The following is a 14,275-nucleotide window of genomic DNA, read 5'->3' on the forward strand; positions in this document are numbered from 1 at the left end:
TCATACTGCATCCCTCCCCCACACTCCCCCACTCTATGTTACTCTGGCTAAGAGAATCAAGTAGTTCCTTCCATCATTTCAAAACCACAATAAATGTCACAGAAAAACTAAGGTCAGGAGGGGATTTAGGTGCTAGAGGAGGTAATGATAAATAATGCATTGGAAGTACAGAAGTAGCTTTCTACTTTAATTCTCCTACTTGCATTTTAGTTAAAGCAACTTGCCAGTTCATCTTTAGTAATTATTCTAATACATTTCATAATATTTTCATGAGACTGTGTCTGTTACATAGTTCTTTATTCTGTCACATCTGAAGGATATAAAAAGCATCCATCTATTAAGCCCTAGCAGATAAATAACACAAACTCCCTGCCCTGCTTCCACCTCATGCAGACAAATACATAATATGCAACTGAGAACATTCTGAAAAATTAAACTTTTCTTATTAGAAGTCATTTCTGCAAACTTCCTACTTGAAATCTTTAGGTTTAGAACATTCAAATCAAACACAGAAGCATTTTCTCTACATTGTAAATTTGAAAAATAATTATCCTTAGATGATATTATTTCCTTTCTTTTTACTTTGCATTGGCTGTTTTGTCTGAGCTCAAGTGATTCTCTTTAAAAAAAAGAAAGAACGAAAGAAATCAAACAAACACAAGGAATAAGATACTACTTAATATTTAGGTAGGGAAGGAGAAAAGGAGAGGGAAGCGGAGAGGGGAGGGGAGGAGAGATTGTGTGTGTGTGTATTTCAGGGCTCTGAGGCTTTCCTTACAATGGGACAACTGCTATCATGATCTGACTCACTTGGCTAGTAGAGAAAAGACAAAATACTGTGACTCAGAACCTTTCTTGGCTTCTATTCTTTACTAGGTACTTTTTTCAACGCCTAAATGACAGCAACTTTAGCCTCAAGGATTTTGCCACACTTTCAGTTTGTTCATTCACTTTAATTAATCAGTTATTCAGGTATTAGCTACTTTGTGCAGTATGAAGTATTTATGATAAGTTTTTTTAAGGGAAGAAGCAGGGTAAATCTGAGGTAAATCAAACCAAACCTCCATTTAGCAGAAAGTAAGTTTACAGGTATTAGCTAACTTTTAGCTCCTCTAGTTGATCTGTCGCAATGGCTTGGTTCAATGTTGAGATATTTTCTTCTAACACAGGGTTTATTATTCTGTAATATATTACCAGGAATCTGCAATCTCCACACAATTTAACACCAGTCTGTGTTAAGTAACAGATATTTTAGTTGATGTAGCAATTGTGCTTACATTTGGAGAGAATCTGGAAGAGCAGTTGTCTGCATCAGTAAAATTCATCACCAAAATTAAATGTTTTAATTTTCCTAATGGGCTTTAAAGGGGGAGGGAAACCAAATGTGCATTTGAAAGATAATCTCCTGGAAGAGGAAGTCTGTACAGAGGCTTAATCAAATCTGGGACAGAAGTTATGTTGCCAAAATTACTAATCATCAAAATGAACCTTCTTGCTCATTAGTGCATTAATACGTGTGGACACCCTTCACCTGGAGTGAGCTGCTAATCCCTGTGGTCAGACACAATCCGTTTCTTCTCCCTTCTCTTCACCTTGACATTAAAAGCTTTAAAAAGACCCCCTTTAAAACAAAACCCAGAAGGCACTGTTATTTACCACCGAAGATAATAAATTAATGCAGCTTACAGCATTTATGCCAGAATAAAGAAAGCTGGTAACAGATTTGTTCCTGATGCATTAGAAATGAGACCCTGTGACAAACTCCTGCTCTCTCTCTAGCAAAGCTGATGTATCGACTAGACAGGTAGATATTAGGTACTCAGGCTGTCTGGATGCTATGGAAATCGTGTCGAGTGCATTTGACCATCGGCAATGGGGCCAGACAAGCATGAGGCTCATTCTTATTCCAGCCAGGGAAGGGGTCTCGTCTGCATTCGCCTTTTCCCTGAAAGACTGCCATATTTGTCAGCTCAGCCGTGTGTAAGATAAGCTCTGTCCTAGTTATCGAATATTTCACCAGGCGGTAGAACCAAAGGATAAGGACAATCTAAATGCCCACGTAGGCAGGAAAGCTTGAGTGCTGTCAAGCCCAGCACAAAGCCTGAAGCCCAGACCAGAGGAAGTTTATAGCAGAAGTTAATCACTTCATTTGGAAGGAAAGCTCTGAGGGATTTGGACAATTATGATTTATCCTGGTTATATAATGAATCAGGAGACAGATTTTAAGGCACTTGCTGCAACATGATTCTCAGATATATTCTTCACTTTGTTCCCCACTACATGCTTTTAAATTCAATTTATCCTAAATTAAACATAACTAAAAGAAGTAGAGATATGTAACCACTGGTCCAGAGTTAACAAAGAACAGGTATGAGGAGAGATCACTTTTGCAGGCATCCCTCCTCCTAGCCACCCAATGGTCCATCCGTTTCTTAAAGCCTCATGAGTACCAGGCACGATGTTAGTCACTGATGAGCATAAGATGGACAAGTTCCTGTTCTTAGAGAAGCCTGGAGTTGCTGGGGACAGGGGGGGCATAAAATGATTGTTAGAATCTAGGTGTATGCAGATATTACAGCCCAGAGTACGAACAGATAGGAAGTACCTAGCCGGTAGGAGGAAGAGAGAGCTGGGAGGATTCCTGGAGGAGGTGGCCATTAATCTGAGTATTAAGAAATAAGAAACAATTAGTCAGATGAAAGAGGGAGGGGAGAAAAGGACCAGATTCCAACAGAGAATGACTACCGTGAAACAAAGGCTTTGAGATGGCAAAGAGCACGATCTTTCTGGGGCAACTCTAAGCAATGTGACATGGCCAGGGCATTACGACCAAGAGGCTAAACAAGGTGGATGCAGACTCCAGATCCTATAGGTGGGGGAGCTACTGAAGAGGGTGGGGTTATGTGATCCAGTTTGGGCTTCAGGTCAACTGAGTTCTATGGAGAATGTGCTGTGTGGGAAGTGGATGAGAGGAGGACAGGGTGATGGGTTAACAAGCCTAGTGGTACTCCAGGGAAGAGGAGATGAAGCCATGAGCCATGGTAGAGTGGGAAGAGAGGGCAGGTGGTCATGGAAATACACAGAAGTATGAAGATAGGACTTGGCGGGAGAGGAAGAAGCAGGTGTCAAAAAGGACTCCTGGTTGTCAGAGTGTGGCATAAAGTGGTTACCAATTCAATTCTCTTCTCTCTCAGCATAATATTTATTAAACCCAGGGACACACCAAAACTGTGGAACTGAGAGGAGCCCCAAAGAAAACCACAGGCAAAGCCAGAAAACCATGATGAAACTTTGGCAGCAAGGCCATGGGGCAGCAGAACCCTGTACCGGGGCATGACCCCTGGCAGACATCTGTGATGGCAGAGATGGCCCACCCACAATGACTCAAGCACCCCTGGCACATGGTGGGCACATACAACTACTTGTTAAGAGAGTCAATGAGTGAGAAACCACATCAGTGGTCAAGCCACCTAGTCTCTTACTCTGTGTGTCTTTGGATAAATAACAATGTCTCTTAAAATCTCATTTCTCAGTTGAAGGTGGTAAAGATAAAATGTCCCCCCAAATACCTTAGGGGCCAAGCCGCTTTCTTTTTTTAGAACTCTAATAAAACTTACCATTTTCCCAACTTACTTAGGTTCCCAAGCCAGTTTTCTACGACTATTAACTAGATTCTAAGCATCTGAAAGGCAGTGCCTGAGCCACATCCTTCTCAGACAGTTCAGCATCCAAGGGCACTCACCAAACACATGGGAATCAGGAAAGCAGTTCTTGCCATGGCCCCAGGAACTGGGAGTCCTTCGGTGAGTTTGCCATCCTTTCTGTACCTAACACTGTCCTCAGCAAATGTAGGCAAACGACATTTCCTCTACCTATTTCAGAGCTGTTTTAGAAAAAATGAGATCATACAAAGGAAGTACTTTGAAATCTTAAGTTATATATATTTATAGGATTCGATGATATTACAGCTAGAGAAACTAGTTTTGGGATAGCAAATAGCCCACTCTGAGTAGTATTAAACCTTAGAATATGAACTACACTACAACTCACAGTCTTACAGTATAGGTAAAGTAATTAAAAATAACAATACAAATAAGAGAGCTCCTAAGCAGGAAGTGTATCAAGGTTTGATTTAGACACATGTTGAAATGAAGTGAGGCCACATGAGAGGTGGGCCATTTAGGGATAGAGCCCAGGGGTGAGCTGGTGAGAACACGGGCCCAGGCTGATGGCTGTTGCCCACCATGTTGTCTCAGGCATTCAGCCCAGGGGGTACAGGGTATTGAAACCCACATGTTGTCAAATGCCTCATCACACCCACTCACAGGAACCAAGTGGACAAAGTAGAAGAGCTGCATAGAAGCTACTCTCCTCTAGGCCTGACTGCTGGTCTTAGGACGGACACCTGAGAAAGAATTACATTCGCTCTGAAATAGCATGCTCCTCTTGAGTTAATTCACATTCAAAGGGAGGTTTAGATGTAATTCTTTGATTGTGCAACTACCAGTATGCTGTTCAGAACACCCACACAGGGCTCAACACAGTACCCAGCACAGAAGAGATAGGGACACATACTCATCCCTTCTCCTTCTCTCCCCAGTAGCTTCACGCCCTTCAGGCAGCTCGAAGGTAAAGGGTGGTTGCTGGTTTCTAGGTGCTTCTGTGCCACACACTGTGCCAACCACTTTATGCCTTTTTGGTTTTTCTTTTCTCTTACTTTTGCCAGGATTCACTATGCACACTTCGAGAGAGGAAGATATTGAGGCTGAGCAGTATGTTACCTGACTAAAGATGCATAACTAGCAAGTGCCAGTGACTCAGTGACTCCAACCCTCAAAGGCCATGATCATTTCAGTGTGGAGTAAATCATGAAAAGATACATGCATTTTAAGAAAAGCTCTAAACTGTCAAATGGTGTGACCTGCCCTTTACACACATACTCACACACATGCATATGCTTGCACACACATGCACACAAGCATACACACACACCCGTGCACACCAGACCTAGTAAGCATGGCAGCCAGGCTCAGAGTGCTCAGATGCCAGTAGTGCAGTGAGTCCTCAGCCTCTGCCTACTCACACACTCACCAGTATGGCTTTGCAATTTTTATTTTTAAACACCGGTTAAGTGTTTGGGAGCCAATAGAAACCACAGAACTAAAACTACCAGGTTCAAATTGCTGGACAAACTTTAGAAAAGGATGAATAGAAAATGAATGGTAGACAAAACAGAAGCTAATGCTAAGATGCAATTTTATAGCTGGATGATCTCTAGTTTCTTTTTATAACTGCACGAGTCCCTTTTTCATGTTCCCAGAGAGAAGGCTCCAAAGAATTTAGAAGAGTCTATCCAGAGAAGACAGAATGCAAGTAGCTCAGCTGTTTGAAATATGCTAGACTGTCTCCAGACAGTTTACTAGGGAGACAGAAAATGAGAGACAAGCCCCTGTAAAAACTGCACTACAAGAAAAACAGATCAGCAGAAACATATTACACAGAGCACAAATCCAGGTATTAACCACTTGGTAACCCTGTAGTTAACCAATTTCAGAACTAAAAGTTATGTGCTATATTAAAAAAAACAACAACAACGGTGAACTTGTAATAATTGAGTGATGCTGCTTTTCTCTTTGCCAAGGGTTCCCTTAAAAACAGAACTATAGTTAAAGACATTTTAATGGTTTCATAAGCCAGGAAAATATAAAATCCTTGGTGACCATTATTAGGTCCAGAGCCCTGACTCTCTACAAGGCCATGATCCAGTCAACCAGGAGAAGAGATGAAGGGTGGTCAGTCCCAGGAGAGATCAAGGGAGGGGAAAGTCATCTTGTGCCTCTGTTAAGCAGCCGCTCCAGCACTAATCATCTGCAGGTTCCAGAAGAGTCCTCCCAATAGCTGAAGTAATGTTCCTGTCATCGTTTAAGCTTATTCCAAGAGCATCTTTGTCAGCAGCAGCCAACACTCACTGAGCACCCTCTTATGTTGTGGGGGGGGGGATGCTGGAGAATTCGGCAGATGGAGACACATCTCTGAGCTGGAGGACTCACCCACCAACCAGCTGGAGAGATGGTCCTATTACACCCCCAGGCATGGACAGCCTAAGGGACCGGGGATGACTGCAGAGGCTGGAAAGGGTGGGAAAGTTGAAGGAGACTGAGCAAAGGAATGGAGGCGGTTATGCACACAGCCATGCTGGGCGCCAGGCTGCCTTCCTGGAATAGCAGGGAGCTCAGGGGCCTGGGGTCTGGTGTGGAGCACCTCAGGACCAGGAGTTGGAACTCTATCCTATCAGCAGTGAAAAGATGCTGTCAGTTTTGGAGCAGGGGCTGGGGCATATGCAGCAGAGGCTAGAAAAAGGAGGCTGGTCAGGAGGCCCCTGAAGTCATCCTGAGGAAAGGTGTCAGTAGAAACAAGAAATTTATAAGCAAAGAATATGTGAAAGGCACAGCATTAATAACCTAGATTCATTTATAGCTAACATGTGGTGAACCAGAGGAAGGGAAGGGAGAGTCATAAGAGGCTTTAAGAAGGAACACTTGATGGGACTTTGCAGCTCACAGTGTCCAGCACCAGCTCTGCACAGAGAGGAAAGTCTAACTCTTGCCAAGTACATATGGCCCCCAGATGATGTACAGACAGACTGCAATTCAAAAATACACACAAAAGTTATGTGGAAATGGGAACTAATTTCTCTGTAGAAAAAAATATGTCACAAACAGTGGAGTGGTGTCCAGGATATGTCACAAAAGTCTCTATGATCCATATGTAACTGAAATACATGCTAAAGGCAAAGGTGGCATTTCAGCGCTATTATACATAGAATTTTCGATGACTTTGCCTGTGAAGCCAAATCTAATGTTATCATGTCTCCATCAGCTTAAACTTCAAATTCAGGATGCCCCAGGAATAGCTGAACTATATTGGCATCTGCCAGCCACAGCAATCAACAGCCAAGAGAATGCCCTTCAGCCACCATGTGGAGATAAGGAATTCTCTTCCTTTCAGCCATGCCAGTCATTCATGAAGCAAGAGGTCCCCCCAGGCTGGGAGAGACTGGAACACTCTGGGCTTAGTGAGTGGGGAAGAAGTGATTTCCTGTTAAAAAGGAACTGGCCCACTTAAACACTTTCCATACACAATCAGAAGACTATACATAAAATCAAATGACTATAACTTAATAATTCCTTCTTTTGTATGCATTTTCTGTGTATTTCTCACATTCATAACTCACCACTATCATTTTAAGCACACAGTATTACATCACCAACTCACAGCAACTTATGGTCCACTGTGATCCTCGGCTCAAAAAAAGGCTTGGACAACTTTTAAACTGGTCATTGTATTTTCATGAGTTTTATTTTGATCTCTGTATTTATCCTCACTGAATTTCAGCTTGTGTTTCATCCCATTAGAAACCAAAAGTTGCTCCAAGCTAAATAGATTACAGTTAGTTAATAAGCCAGCATCTGCATCTTATTCAGCTGCTTTCATGGCCTGCAATACATATCCATAAACACTATGTATCGCTATCACTTCTCCCAAGGGGGGACTGTATCCTCTTCCTTTGAAGGTTAATACTTATGTGTGTTTCTTCTTTCCTATATAGCAACCCCCTCCATCCCCGCTCCAGTTCATTCTCTGGTATCTAGACCCACACACACAAAACACTATCTGGAGAAGGGCAGTGAAGAAGAAGGTAGTGGTGATGGTGGTGGTGGTGGAGGTGTTGATACGCTGTCTGGAAGGTCACAAGATAAGAGTAGGAAGTCATTCTCATCTCCTGGGAAAAGCAGGGTCTCAGATTAGGTTACCTACTTTGGGGCACATTTTCAAGGTGTTCCATAGGAATAGAAACAGGTATGAAAATTAGAAAATATAATAATAGCAAGGTAATCATTTCTCAAAAAGATGATACAACCAATTGCTTTATTTAAAAAATGGCACCTAATTGAGTATACAGCAGGTACTTTAAACTGAGAATCCATGGATGGGCTTTAGAAGTATGCAGACCTCATAACTATATATGAAACTTGGTATATTTGCATTTTTCTGCGTTGAGAGTGGTTGGCCTGTGTCACATTCTCAAAGGTTAAGAACCACTGGATATCAGAGATGGATTCCCTCCACTCAATCTCCTGCCCCACCAATAAGGAGCAGAAAAGCACTGACCTTCCCCTCCTCATTCTCATTCCAGCCTCATTTGGGTGTGGAAGGTATGCAGAGTATCTACTTAAAGATAAAAATGGTAGCTCAACTTTAGAGATAACAATAGAAGAGCCCATCCATGATTTAGGAGTAAGTAGAAATCTCAGGATATAACTATGCTATGTCATTACTGGTTTTTTCACCTAGAAAGTAAGAGTCCATTTTCAGGTAACCTGATTTTGTTCCCTTAAGAGGTATGCCTCACATAGTCAAACTATATTAGAATTAGCCTACAGCAAATCAATTTGCAACTGATAATGCAGCCGGTAGTTTTCTGTATTAAAGTTCCATTTTCTCATTAAAGAGAATTTGTATAATGCTAGAGATATTATATACGAAAGCTTTCTTCTTCCTTCACTTTTTCTCTTTCCTTCACTATCATTAAGAATGAATTCACATTTTAGATTTTAGAGAATAAGAACATCTTCATTTCTTATGTTTTCTCTTAGGATTCTTCTCAAAAATTGCTCTTTTTTTAAAATTACAGTCAACAGAATCATAACTCACTCTGTTCATATTTCTAACTTACCACATTAAAAAGACTGGACTCAGCTGAGCAAAGCCTTGTCACTGACATCTCTAGGTGTTCCCCCACAGCCAGCAAACCAATTTCAATGCAAGCCACTCCGAGACTCAGTACTGCAACTGCAGAGTAGCTAACTCTCAATTCTCAAAGGCTGGTGATCATGCCTTTCTTTGTCCATTACACAACCACTGAAATATTAGTCTCATTTCCCAAAGTAATCAAATTTCTTTCCAGTCAATGCAGGCATGGAACAGCATGCCCAAGAGTTTACTTTCCTGTTAAGAATCCTGTTTGTGTTTACTATCACATCTGCCTCAAATTGCACGGGTTGAAACTTGCAGAAATAGGAATCCAGTCTCATGTAAATTCAGACACTTAAAAGAAGGCTAAACCACAAAGCAAAACAAAAATGCCACCAGGATTTGTTAAATGTCAGGTCAAGACATCCAATAGTATTTTAAAAATGTATACTAAGGATTCCTTTCCACAGGAAACAACATATTGTTTTGCTTAGTGTTGTCAATTCTTCCTCCAAAACCATGTCCTCGCTGAAAGCAAGGAGGCAGGTGTCCCTAAGCAGTGCTCATGGCCTTCCTCTAGGCCTCCCTCCTGAGACCCCAACACCACACTGTGGGTATCGCTCACTTAACACTCCACCTTTCACTGCCACCAGATTTTCCCCTGCTTCTGCCTTGGATAATGATTTAACTCATCATGTGTGTTTGTTCTCTCACCCAACAAACTGTAGAGCTCTGACAAAGGGCCGAGGAGAGTGCCACAGATACAGCAGATAATCTAGTCTGTTTAGTGAAAAGAGGATGAGGATTTGATTTGCCTAACCCTAGACAGCATTTGTCATCCAACTTATAAGCTTAGTTAAAACAATTTTTAATTTCAATCAGAAAGGTTTAACATCAGAATATTAAAATGTGACATGTGACATGGCAAACATTAAATGATGGACTTATAACCTAGGGCAAGAAATTGGGCAAGGAATCTACTCTCTTGACACCTGCAATAACTTCTAGGAGACAAAATATCCTCTCCAGAGACTTTCTTCATAGTAACCCTCCCTTTAAATGTTTCCTTTGTATTTCTGGGAGTTTTTCTCATTTTAAAGTATAATCAGTGACTCAGCTGGGGAAAGAGACAAGTAGGATGATATATCATATCTGTTTCTTCTGAAAAAGCTCTGTGCTCTAAGGAGATGTTGTATGGGGACAAGAAACAAAAAGGGAGAGGTCTCTAACACAAATATTCCCAACAAAGACACAAGCTCTGGATTCTTACCTTTCAGCTACTGTCAGAATCCAGTAGAATCTGATTCAAAAGAAGCGGGAAAGTCTTTGTTTCTAAAACTTCACAATAATCTGTGAGGAGGTTCTGAGAACACTTGCCACACTGGGACCCCCTTCTAAGTTCTGGCATTTCAGAGGGCCAACCCAGAGCAGTGATCTGGGAAGTGCTTGCACCTAGTACCAGAGCTCCATCAGCATCAATGCCCAGGACTCTCAGGCAGTAAGGACAGTGAACCCTGAGATGGCAAAGTGTGAGTGAGAGCCACAATACTCTGCAGCTCTGCAACACCTTGTACAGGAAACATTTATGGAGGGCTTAGATATCAGGTGTGGGTTGGGGAACAAAGATGAACAGAATGTCACTCCTTCCCCAAAGGAGCTAGTGCTGTGGTAAGGAAGATGTCCAGGTGGATGGGTTGCAATGTGACAAGACTCTAAACAGCACACTGTGGACAGTGGGGAGAGGAGCCACTCTACCTGGGGTTGGAGACAACATGGGAGAAGTGCTGCCTTGGCTGGCTCCACCCAAGAGCTGTAGTCCAGCCACATTCTGCTTTTTTCCTACAATACTTATTAATAATACAAAAATAATCATGTAACAGGTAAACATAAAAGATGATAGAATAGCCATTATTAAACTTGATAATAGTTGGACTTTTGCAAATCTGGTCATATTAAAGCCTTCTCAATTGTCCAAGAAGTGAGCATTACAAATGACTGAAAGATACAGACTTCTACTAGGTGATCAAGAAATTAAGCTTACTTCGATGTCTTCATCAACAGGCCAAAGAGTCTCCATCCCAGACTACACATGAAGCCCACAGACCTCAAAGTGGTTATAGATGTTGGCCTGGAAAAGATGCAGTTCTCTTTCATGAAGTTCCTGACCAGAAAATAATGAGATGAGGATATGACATGGAGCATGTCAACTATAACATATCTGGCTTCTCTTCCCTCCAGGAAATCTAAACCTGCGGTCTCACCTTCATTACCTGAGAAAGTTCTAAACACGTGAAATTGAATCTGCCATCAGTCTTTCCACCATGAGTTGGCTTCTCTGACTGTATTCCTTCCACCAAAAACTATTCCTCCCCAATCTAACAAAAAAATGAATTCCAATCCAATGTTCATTTGCTTACAGTGTATGTAAGCAACATACATCCACTCTTGTGACCTCTCACTGTAGCCCAGCATATTCCTAAGATTTCCAAGAAAAAACTGAGAAAAACTTTATAGGAGAAGCACTGTGGAGCAAAATTTGCAAAACAACAATTCCTTCACAATTGAACAGTGCCCTTCCCAGTGTCCTGTAACAAGCACCCTGTACAGGAAGGAAGAGCTCCATCCATAGAACTATCACACAAGCATCCCAGACTTCACTGGGAATTTGCAAATTTTATTTGGGCTATGTTGCACCCTCTGTTCTCTTACTGTTAGGACAGGGAAATGCAAGGCCTTCAGATAGAACACTCACAGCTGGTATTAGTGAAAAACTCCCCATTATGAGAGTTCATGTAAAAATGATCACTTCTGGATGAATAACAAGCTACCCCAAAACACCACCTGCCGATTACCAGGATTCAGTGGCCCTAATTTAGGTAAAAGATAGTAAACTCTGGGCATTGAGAAACATTAGCAAGAGGCATGACTTAGAAATCATAAAACAACTCCAAGCACATCAACTTTGCTCCCACTGACTGTTCCCTTCTCTGCCTTCCTCTGGGGTCTCTTACTCTATGTGCACTGAAACACAACAAAAGATTTAGAGAGCCTCTTGACAAAGACTGAAGGATACCTAAATCTTCTAAGGCAAACACAAAATGAGTATAAAGGCTGAAGGGTTCTCAGAATCTCCTTCTGTTCCAAGCCCAGGTCTGCAAGCACTGTCATCTACATTCAGATCACCATTCAGAGTGCAGGAGCTGAGGGAATTCACAACTAACCTTCAACAACTACAGAATGACAGCTGGCATAGATGGTAGCCAGAGGGAGGATGTGATGGGGGACTGATATCTTCTGATATTTGAAATCCATCATAAAAAACTGTAACTTTAAGCCTATTTCACTATACTCCCAAACAGTTAAAATGATGGCTGAGCCTAAAGAATGAATCCTGTATATTCTTCACCCATCTTAACAATGATTAATGAATTCATTCTAGTTTATGAATCATTGTTCAACTCTTTTCAGAATTCTGAGCAACACTGACATGTGAGCAGTGTCAGGCAACCTTGAACTACCCAAAATGATCACCTATCATTTTAGAAGAACACATTTTCTCTGACTCTGGTGAAGATTATGCTCAGGTGCTCATCTCATTGGCTACCAGAGACAGCAGTAGGCATAGAGTGGGCATGGAAGAGGCATGGCTTCTTGGTAATCCCCCCACACAGGGAACTGCGGGTGAAGGTGGCAGAAATAATACTTGCTTTATGGGGTCATGTTCAGCTTCATGTGCTTTATATAGGGTCCTTGGCAGTGCTGTGAGCTTCAGGGAAATGGAAGCTCTGTTTCAATTTAGTGCTTCTCGGCTTTTGATAGCTTTCTGAAGGAAAGAGAAGACATGCTTACTAACTCCACACTTCAAAAAGGCAGCCCAAGACTGTACCTTATGGTCACCAGGGTAGTGCCCACCTCAAAGCAGTCCTGGGCACAGGAGACCTGCCAGACCCCGTTTACCTCTCCAAGTACAAAATCAGGAAAATGCCCTTTAAATGTACCTAGAGCTATGCTGATCAATGGCATGTCTTCACTCATTAAGTTCCCAGTTAAGAAGTTGCTTGGCCAAAGCCACGCCACTTCCTTGCTGCCAGATTCCTGCCATTCTCCACCACTCAGTAGGCAGGAAGGCACCTGGCAGAGCCCTGAGGGTGCTGTGAGCTCTCCCATCCTCACTGGAGTCTTTGCCTCTCCCTGGCTCCCACGATAGCTGATGTCTGGGTTCCCATCTGGCAGCAGTCTAAGCAATGAGCTGCAGGACAAGGTCATTATATCCTAAACCATGTAGCGGCATTTTTATAAGACCCAATGCTTAGGGTAGGGCTGACACAAACACACACAGAGCCAAATTTCCACTTCCTATTGTTCAGACCCTCTTGGTCATGTGTCTGTAATTCTTTTTTGTACGACATAAAGTATTATGAGGGTCAGTTTGCTGAGCAAACTAAAATGTCATCTTCTATCACAGCCTTTTATCTTTGCTTCAGTTAGACTGAAAATGCCCTTCAAGGGCCTAATGATCTTTTAGAAAAGAAGAAAAAAAAAACACCTGCAAAATAAAATACCAACCACCACTTCCATCAACATGCATCTCTGAAGCCCTGCAGCTTAACTGTGATGGAGATCAGCTGTCTTGACTCATTTATGCATAACAAAGAAAACAAATAAATAAAAATAAATACTACATTATTCTTCCAGGAGAATTTAATACAATTCAACCAAATTTTGGCACAATTATCAGTTATCATCAAAAGAGAAATTAACTCAAAGTATTGCTAATCATTTAAAAAAATATTTCTTCTTCGAAAGACATAAAAGAGATTCCTTTTAAAACAAGGTGAACATAAGCAGAGTCCAACTTATGGATTAGATTGGTTCCCAAAACTCAATTATAATTGACTTATCCTGCAACTGATAAGCATTTTTTTTCCTGTGGAAACAAGAGTACAATGAATTATTCCTTTAAAAGGTTAGTTCTGTTGCTAAGCTAATATTTCAGTCACAAGTCTGAGACCCTGTGCCTGTAGGAGGAGAGGGTGGCCAATAGAGGGCAGAGGTCAGGGAAAGAAGCTTCTGGGGCTGAGGAGCATGAGCTGAACATTTCAGTGGCAAGGAGGAGGGAAGAGGATACTTTGGCTTCTATGACGTGCCAGGCTTCTTAAATGAAAGACCTTACCTAACATGAGCATCTCAAGGGAATAAAGCCTCTAACAATGAATTACTGTCACAACTTCTCTTACTTTCCTATGATCATTTTTTTTTCAAATTATGCATTTGCTCCTGTTAATCTGCTGAAATCAATCCATTCATAAAATGTTTATGAACTGAGTGCCCATGAAGAGAATTGAGCAGAGGGTGTAGGGTGAGTGGAGCTAACATCTCTTAAGACTGAGGTACTTACCAAGGTGGGGTACAAGAGCCTTTCCATGTGTCCTTTCATGACAACTGTGCAGACTAGGGATGCTTATGCTCATTGGATAGATAAGTTACCCAAGCCATAAATTTAAATAACTTGACTAAGATA

General features: G+C 41.7%; 1 protein-coding gene across 8 annotated transcripts in view; it reads right to left on the reverse strand.

Moving 5' to 3' along the window:
* The window catches only part of LDLRAD4 (low density lipoprotein receptor class A domain containing 4), a 172,671-nt gene that overhangs the window by 58,577 nt on the left and 99,819 nt on the right, over positions 1 to 14,275 (reverse strand). Inside the window, exons 1-2 of one of the 8 annotated variants that reach the window (XM_042961941.1) lie at positions 10,796 to 11,063; positions 3,743 to 3,883 (exon numbers count right to left, since the gene is read on the reverse strand). The exons of 5 other annotated variants lie outside the window; for them this stretch is intronic. The gene's annotated coding sequence lies outside the window, so the exon portion shown is untranslated. Of the gene's footprint in view, positions 1 to 3,742; positions 3,884 to 10,795; positions 11,064 to 14,275 lie in introns of those variants that run through there. 2 more of the 8 variants (XM_042961942.1, XM_042961949.1) reach the window with 2 other exon arrangements.

The sequence above is a fragment of the Panthera tigris genome, chromosome D3 (genome assembly GCF_018350195.1).
Source record: "Panthera tigris isolate Pti1 chromosome D3, P.tigris_Pti1_mat1.1, whole genome shotgun sequence".
Taxonomy (NCBI): Eukaryota; Metazoa; Chordata; class Mammalia; order Carnivora; family Felidae; genus Panthera; species Panthera tigris.